General features: G+C 46.5%; 9 non-coding genes across 9 annotated transcripts; all 9 read right to left on the bottom strand.

The window, feature by feature from the left end:
* Positions 1-339: 339 nt before the first annotated feature.
* Positions 340-412, bottom strand: Trnak-cuu (transfer RNA lysine (anticodon CUU)). The gene has a single exon. It is a non-coding gene; the product is annotated as a tRNA-Lys (tRNA).
* Positions 413-863: 451 nt separating this feature from the next.
* On the bottom strand, positions 864-936 carry Trnar-ucg (transfer RNA arginine (anticodon UCG)). The gene has a single exon. It is a non-coding gene; the product is annotated as a tRNA-Arg (tRNA).
* A 919-nt stretch (positions 937-1,855) lies between these two features.
* Positions 1,856-1,928, bottom strand: Trnan-auu (transfer RNA asparagine (anticodon AUU)). Its single transcript has one exon. It is a non-coding gene; the product is annotated as a tRNA-Asn (tRNA).
* A 1,433-nt stretch (positions 1,929-3,361) lies between these two features.
* On the bottom strand, positions 3,362-3,434 carry Trnak-cuu (transfer RNA lysine (anticodon CUU)). The gene has a single exon. It is a non-coding gene; the product is annotated as a tRNA-Lys (tRNA).
* A 451-nt stretch (positions 3,435-3,885) lies between these two features.
* On the bottom strand, positions 3,886-3,958 carry Trnar-ucg (transfer RNA arginine (anticodon UCG)). The gene has a single exon. It is a non-coding gene; the product is annotated as a tRNA-Arg (tRNA).
* Positions 3,959-4,865: 907 nt separating this feature from the next.
* Positions 4,866-4,938, bottom strand: Trnak-cuu (transfer RNA lysine (anticodon CUU)). Its single transcript has one exon. It is a non-coding gene; the product is annotated as a tRNA-Lys (tRNA).
* Positions 4,939-5,389: 451 nt separating this feature from the next.
* Trnar-ucg (transfer RNA arginine (anticodon UCG)) lies at positions 5,390-5,462 on the bottom strand. The gene has a single exon. It is a non-coding gene; the product is annotated as a tRNA-Arg (tRNA).
* Positions 5,463-6,373: 911 nt separating this feature from the next.
* On the bottom strand, positions 6,374-6,446 carry Trnan-auu (transfer RNA asparagine (anticodon AUU)). The gene has a single exon. It is a non-coding gene; the product is annotated as a tRNA-Asn (tRNA).
* A 1,445-nt stretch (positions 6,447-7,891) lies between these two features.
* Trnak-cuu (transfer RNA lysine (anticodon CUU)) lies at positions 7,892-7,964 on the bottom strand. Its single transcript has one exon. It is a non-coding gene; the product is annotated as a tRNA-Lys (tRNA).
* Between the last annotated feature and the right edge of the window lie 550 nt (positions 7,965-8,514).

Genomic DNA, 8,514 nt, shown 5'->3' with positions numbered 1-8,514 from the left:
CGCCGCCTAGCGGCACTTTTGCGTACGTCGTCCGTACGGTCGTCTGAATCATCAGACTTGAGCTGACAACACTTCATATTTTCGACTAATATTTGCAGCTATGGCGACCCATTACTGCTTGGCTACACATCTGACACGTAGCCGATGTTCTCTCCAAACAAAACCACCTGCACTTCAGAACATGACTTTCACACATGTCTACAAAATCACCTTCACCTTCAAATACAGTTTTCTTGCGACTGATGGAGACGTAGGCAAATTTTAAAGTTGCTATTTCCATTACACCACGTTAATCAGAAAATCGGTAATTTACATCTGCAGCAGAAAAAAATTCCGTTCCGCCCAGCGTAGGGCTCGAACCCACGACCCTGTGAATAAGAGTCTCATGCTCTACCGACTGAGCTAGCCGTGCTGCCTCGTTGGATACCTGCTGGGTAGCAGATCACACTGTACTCGTTTGGGTTGGGTGGTACCATACAGTATCTCTCCATGCTGCCTAATGTTTTCCTAACGTCACACTCGTCACGTTCTTCACTTTTATTTCATAATCATTTCTGAGAGGTAAAGGAATTGCATGACAATCTGCAGAGCTTGCGGCGTCAAAATTAACACACGTACTTGATGTGACTCAAAAGCCGAACGAGTTACTTTCCGACGTTGTTTTAGATGTGCAAGTACCAGTCAAAACTCGCGGTGAGGGCACTCTGCCGACCATTTCGCTAGTTAACACCGGTCTTGTTGTGTGTGTTTCAGGCTAAAGACCATCTCCAAGCACAGAATGGTCAACAGCAACATTCAGACGGTTTCGTACTGCTCAATTTCTACTTTAAAACGGTATGTTTCTTTTTCAGAACTGGAAAACGCGACCGTGACAGGATTCGAACCTGCAATCTTCGGATCCGAAGTCCGACGCCTTATCCATTAGGCCACACGGTCACAGAAGACCACGTACAACTTATATACGACTCATCACGAAACGCTCACTCCCCTGAGGAATTGTGTTTTCGTTCCACACAGCCGCTGCCCCTTACTCTTTCCCGCCCATTCGTTACATTCAACCTCTTACGAGACCGACCAAACATAGACAGGAAAACAAGACCACACACTTTGAGCATTCGGAATCGATGGCAGGGTGTCCCTCGCCGCATTTGCTACAATGGCAATTTGCTACTTCTGCAGAAGCGGCGGCTGCGACGACGACGACGACGACGACGACGACGACCGCGAGAGGCTCTGAGATTTGTAAGAAGTACATTTATAGAATTTAATTCAAACTGCCTCGTCCCACCTTATGCCGTACTGCTTTGGCAAATGCTTTATCTGCGCCATTTGCCTTAATCACATCTGAGAGTAGTTCTTAACAATACGCCTGTCGCTAATGGTTCCTCATCACAGATACTGTTTGCTATACGGCCACGATGCGCAACTGATTTCCCAGATTCGTCTTCCTCCTGTGAGGGTGGAACTCACGAACCCTGGTTTACTAGACCAATGCTCTACCACTGAGCTAAACAGGCGCCGCCTAGCGGCACTTTTGTGTACTTCGTCCGTACGGTCGTCTGAATCATCAGACTTCAGCTGTCAACACTTCATATTTTCGACTAATATTTGCAGCTATGGCGACCCATTACTGCTTGGCTACACATCTGACACGTAGCCGATGTTCTCTCCAAACAAAACCACCTGCACTACAGAACATGACTTTCACACATGTCTACAAAATCACCTTCACCTTCAAATACAGTTTTCTTGCGACTGATGGAGACGTAGGCAAATTTTTAAGTTGCTATTTCCATTACGTCACGTTAATCAGAAAAACGTTAATTTACATCTGCAGCGGAAAAAATTTCCGTTCCGCCCAGCGTAGGGCTCGAACCCACGACCCTGTGAATAATAATCTCATGCTCTACCGACTGAGCTAGCCGTGCTGCCTCGTTGGATACCTGCTGGGTAGCAGATCACACTGTACTCGTTTGGGTTGGGTGGTCCCATACAGAATCTCTCCATGCTGCCTAATGTTTTCCTAACGTCACACTCGTCACGTACTTCACTTTTATTTCATAATCATTTCTGAGAGGTAAAGGAATTGCATGACAATCTGCAGAGCTTGCGGCGTCAAAATTAACACACATACTTGATGTGACTCAAAAGCCGAACGAGTTACTTTCCGACGTTGTTTTAGATGTGCAAATGCTAGTCAAAACTCGCGGTGAGGGCACTCTGCCGACCATTTCGCTAGTTAACACCGGTCTTGTTGTGTGTTTCAGGCACAAGACAATCTCCAAGCACAGAATGGTCAACAGCAACATTCAGACGGTTTCGTACTGCTCAATTGCTACATTAAAACGGTATGTTTGTTTTTCAGAACTGGAAAAACACGACCGTGACAGAATTCGAACCTGCAATTTTCGGATCCGAAGTCCGACGCCTTATATATTACGCCACACTTTCACTGACGACCAGGTACAATTTATATACGACTCATCTCGAAACACTCACGATCCTGAGGAATTGTGTTTTCGTTCCACACAGCCGCTGCCCCTTACTGTTTCTCGCCCATTCGTTACATTCAACCTCTTACGAGACCGACCAAACATAGACAGGAAAACAAGACCACACACTTTGAGCATTCGGAATCGATGGCAGGGTGTCCCTCGCCGCATTTGCTACAATGGCAATTTGCTACTTCTGCAGAAGCGGCGGCGGCGACGACGACGACGACGACGACCGCGAGAGGGTCTGAGATTTGTGATAAGTACATCTATACAATGTATTTCAGACTGCCTCGTCCCACCTTATGCCGTACTGCTTTGGCAAATGCTTTATCTGCGCCATTCGCCTTAATCCCATCTGAGAGTAATTCTTAATAATACGCCTGTCGCTAATTGTTCCTCATCACAGATACTGTTTGCTATACGGCCACGATACGCAACTGATTTCCAAGATTCGTCTTCCTCCTGTGAGGATGGAACTCACGAAACCTGGTTTACTAGACCAATGCTCTACCACTGAGCTAAACAGGCGCCGCCTAGCGGCACTTTTGCGTACTTCGTCCGTACGGTCGTCTGAATCATCAGACTTGAGCTGACAACACTTCATATTTTCTACTAATATTTGCAGCTATGGCGACCCATTACTGCTTGGCTACACATCTGACACGTAGCCGATGTTCTCTCCAAACAAAACCACCTGCACTTCAGAACATGAGTTTCACACATGTCTACAAAATCACCTTCACCTTCAAATACAGTTTTCTTGCGACTGATGGAGACGTAGGCAAATTTTAAAGTTGCTATTTCCATTACACCACGTTAATCAGAAAATCGGTAATTTACATCTGCAGCGGAAAAAAATTCCGTTCCGCCCAGCGTAGGGCTCGAACCCACGACCCTGTGAATAAGAGTCTCATGCTCTACCGACTGAGCTAGCCGTGCTGCCTCGTTGGATACCTGCTGGGTAGCAGATCACACTGTACTCGTTTGGGTTGGGTGGTCCCATACAGTATCTCTCCATGCTGCCTAATGTTTTCCTAACGTCACACTCGTCACGTTCTTCACTTTTATTTCATAATCATTTCTGAGAGGTAAAGGAATTGCATGACAATCTGCAGAGCTTGCGGCGTCAAAATTAACACACATACTTGATGTGACTCAAAAGCCGAACGAGTTACTTTCCGACGTTGTTTTAGATGTGCAAGTACCAGTCAAAACTCGCGGTGAGGGCACTCTGCCGACCATTTCGCTAGTTAACACCGGTCTTGTTGTGTGTGTTTCAGGCTAAAGACCATCTCCAAGCACAGAATGGTCAACAGCAACATTCAGACGGTTTCGTACTGCTCAATTTCTACTTTAAAACGGTATGTTCCTTTTTCAGAACTGGAAAACGCGACCGTGACAGGATTCGAACCTGCAATCTTCGGATCCGAAGTCCGACGCCTTATCCATTAGGCCACACGGTCACTGACGACCAAGTACAACTTATATACGACTCATATCGAAACGCTCACGCCCCTGAGGAATTGTGTTTTCGTTCCACACAGCCGCTGCCCCTTACTCTTTCCCGCCCATTCGTTACATTCAACCTCTTACGAGACCGACCAAACATAGACAGGAAAACAAGACCACACACTTTGAGCATTCGGAATCGATGGCAGGGTGTCCCTCGCCGCATTTGCTACAATGGCAATTTGCTACTTCTGCAGAAGCGGCCGCGGCTGCGACGACGACCACGACCGCGAGAGGCTCTGAGATTTGTGAGAAGTACATCTATAGAATGTAATTCAGACTGCCTCGTCCCACCTTATGCCGTACCGCTTTGGCAAATGCTTTATCTGCGCCATTCGCCTTAATCCCATCTGAGAGTAATTCTTAATAATACGCCTGTCGCTAATTGTTCCTCATCACAGATACTGTTTGCTATACGGCCACGATACGCAACTGATATCCAAGATTCGTCTTCCTCCTGTGAGGATGGAACTCACGAAACCTGGTTTACTAGACCAATGCTCTACCACTGAGCTAAACAGGCGCCGCCTAGCGGCACTTTTGCGTACGTCGTTCGTACGGTCGTCTGAATCATCAGACTTGAGCTGACAACACTTCATATTTTCGACTAATATTTGCAGCTATGGCGACCCATTACTGCTTGGCTACACATCTGACACGTAGCCGATGTTCTCTCCAAACAAAACCACCTGCACTTCAGAACATGAGTTTCACACATGTCTACAAAATCACCTTCTCCTTCAAATACAGTTTTCTTGCGACTGATGGAGACGTATACAAATTTTAAAGTTGCTATTTCCATTACACCACGTTAATCAGAAAATCGGTAATTTACATCTGCAGCGGAAAAAAATTCCGTTCCGCCCAGCGTAGGGCTCGAACCCACGACCCTGTGAATAAGAGTCTCATGCTCTACCGACTGAGCTAGCCGTGCTGCCTCGTTGGATACCTGCTGGGTAGCAGATCACACTGTACTCGTTTGGGTTGGGTGGTCCCATACAGTATCTCTCCATGCTGCCTAATGTTTTCCTAACGTCACACTCGTCACGTTCTTCACTTTTATTTCATAATCATTTCTGAGAGGTAAAGGAATTGCATGACAATCTGCAGAGCTTGCGGCGTCAAAATTAACACACGTACTTGATGTGACTCAAAAGCCGAACGAGTTACTTTCCGACGTTGTTTTAGATGTGCAAGTACCAGTCAAAACTCGCGGTGAGGGCACTCTGCCGACCATTTCGCTAGTTAACACCGGTCTTGTTGTGTGTGTTTCAGGCTAAAGACCATCTCCAAGCACAGAATGGTCAACAGCAACATTCAGACGGTTTCGTACTGCTCAATTTCTACTTTAAAAAGGTATGTTTCTTTTTCAGAACTGGAAAACGCGACCGTGACAGGATTCGAACCTGCAATCTTCGGATCCGAAGTCCGACGCCTTATCCATTAGGCCACACGGTCACTGAAGACCACGTACAACTTATATACGAATCATCACGAAACGCTCACTCCCCTGAGGAATTGTGTTTTCGTTCCACACAGCCGCTGCCCCTTACTCTTTCCCGCCCATTCGTTACATTCAACCTCTTACGAGACCGACCAAACATAGACAGGAAAACAAGACCACACACTTTGAGCATTCGGAATCGATGGCAGGGTGTCCCTCGCCGCATTTGCTACAATGGCAATTTGCTACTTCTGCAGAAGCGGCGACGACGACGACGACGACGACGACAACTACGACAGGCTCTGAGATTTGTGAGAAGTACATCTATAGAATGTAATTCAGACTGCCTCGTCCCACCTTATGCCGTACTGCTTTGGCAAATGCTTTATCTGCGCCATTCGCCTTAATCCCATCTGAGAGTAATTCTTAATAATACGCCTGTCGCTAATTGTTCCTCATCACAGATACTGTTTGCTATACGGCCACGATACGCAACTGATTTCCAAGATTCGTCTTCCTCCTGTGAGGATGGAACTCACGAAACCTGGTTTACTAGACCAATGCTCTACCACTGAGCTAAACAGGCGCCGCCTAGCGGCACTTTTGCTTACTTCGTCCGTACGGTCGTCTGAATCATCAGACTTGAGCTGACAACACTTCATATTTTCGACTAATATTTGCAGCTATGGCGACCCATTACTGCTTGGCTACACATCTGACACGTAGCCGATGTTCTCTCCAAACAAAACCACCTGCACTACAGAACATGACTTTCACACATGTCTACAAAATCACCTTCACCTTCAAATACAGTTTTCTTGCGACTGATGGAGACGTAGGCAAATTTTAAAGTTGCTATTTCCATTACATCACGTTAATCAGAAAAACGTTAATTTACATCTGCAGCGGAAAAAAATTTCCGTTCCGCCCAGCGTAGGGCTCGAACCCAGGACCCTGTGAATAATAATCTCATGCTCTACCGACTGAGCTAGCCGTGCTGCCTCGTTGGATACCTGCTGGGTAGCAGATCACACTGTACTCGTTTGGGTTGGGTGGTCCCATACAGAATCTCTCCATGCTGCCTAATGTTTTCCTAACGTCACACTCGTCACGTTCTTCACTTTTATTTCATAATCATTTCTGAGAGGTAAAGGAATTGCATGACAATCTGCAGAGCTTGCGGCGTCAAAATTAACACACATACTTGATGTGACTCAAAAGCCGAACAAGTTACTTTCCGACGTTATTTAGATGTGCAAGTGCTAGTCAAAACTCGCGGTGAGGGCACTCTGCCGACCATTTCGCTAGTTAACACCGGTCTTGTTGTGTGTGTTTCAGGCTAAAGACCATCTCCAAGCACAGAATGGTCAACAGCAACATTCAGACGGTTTCGTACTGCTCAATTTCTACTTTAAAACGGTATGTTTCTTTTTCAGAACTGGAAAACGCGACCGTGATAGGATTCGAACCTGCAATCTTCGGATCCGATGTCCGACGCCTTATCCATTAGGCCACACGGTCACTGACGACCAAGTACAACTTATATACGACTCATATCGAAACGCTCACGCCCCTGAGGAATTGTGTTTTCGTTCCACACAGCCGCTGCCCCTTACTCTTTCCCGCCCATTCGTTACATTCAACCTCTTACGAGACCGACCAAACATAGACAGGAAAACAAGACCACACACTTTGAGCATTCGGAATCGATGGCAGGGTGTCCCTCGCCGCATTTGCTACAATGGCAATTTGCTACTTCTGCAGAAGCGGCGGCGGCGACGACGACGACGACGACGACGACGACGACGACCGCGAGAGGCTCTGAGATTTGTGAGAAGTTCATCTATAGAATGTAATTCAGACTGCCTCGTCCCACCTTATGCCGTACTGCTTTGGCAAATGCTTTATCTGCGCCATTCGCCTTAATCCCATCTGAGAGTAATTCTTAATAATACGCCTGTCGCTAATTGTTCCTCATCACAGATACTGTTTGCTATACGGCCACGATACGCAACTGATTTCCAAGATTCGTCTTCCTCCTGTGAGGATGGAACTCACGAAACCTGGTTTACTAGACCAATGCTCTACCACTCAGCTAAACAGGCGCCGCCTAGCGGCACTTTTGCTTACTTCGTCCGTACGGTCGTCTGAATCATCAGACTTGAGCTGACAACACTTCATATTTTCGACTAATATTTGCAGCTATGGCGACCCATTACTGCTTGGCTACACATCTGACACGTAGCCGATGTTCTCTCCAAACAAAACCACCTGCACTTCAGAACATGAGTTTCACACATGTCTACAAAATCACCTTCACCTTCAAATACAGTTTTCTTGCGACTGATGGAGACGTAGGCAAATTTTAAAGTTGCTATTTCCATTACACCACGTTAATCAGAAAATCGGTAATTTACATCTGCAGCGGAAAAAAATTCCGTTCCGCCCAGCGTAGGGCTCGAACCCACGACCCTGTGAATAAGAGTCTCATGCTCTACCGACTGAGCTAGCCGTGCTGCCTCGTTGGATACCTGCTGGGTAGCAGATAACACTGTACTCGTTTGGGTTGGGTGGTCCCATACAGTATCTCTCCATGCTGCCTAATGTTTTCCTAACGTCACACTCGTCACGTTCTTCACTTTTATTTCATAATCATTTCTGAGAGGTAAAGGAATTGCATGACAATCTGCAGAGCTTGCGGCGTCAAAATTAACACACGTACTTGATGTGACTCAAAAGCCGAACGAGTTACTTTCCGACGTTGTTTTAGATGTGCAAGTACCAGTCAAAACTCGCGGTGAGGGCACTCTGCCGACCATTTCGCTAGTTAACACCGGTCTTGTTGCGTGTGTTTCAGGCTAAAGACCATCTCCAAGCACAGAATGGTTAACAGCAACATTCAGACGGTTTCGTACTGCTCAATTTCTACTTTAAAACGGTATGTTTCTTTTTCAGAACTGGAAAACGCGACCGTAACAGGATTCGAACCTGCAATCTTCGGTTCCGAAGTCCGACGCCTTATCCATTAGGCCAAACGGTCACTGACGACCAAGTACAACTTACATA

The sequence above is a fragment of the Schistocerca gregaria genome, chromosome 10 (genome assembly GCF_023897955.1).
Source record: "Schistocerca gregaria isolate iqSchGreg1 chromosome 10, iqSchGreg1.2, whole genome shotgun sequence".
Classification (NCBI taxonomy): domain Eukaryota; kingdom Metazoa; phylum Arthropoda; class Insecta; order Orthoptera; family Acrididae; genus Schistocerca; species Schistocerca gregaria.
This window is presented reverse-complemented; position numbering and strand designations above follow the sequence as displayed.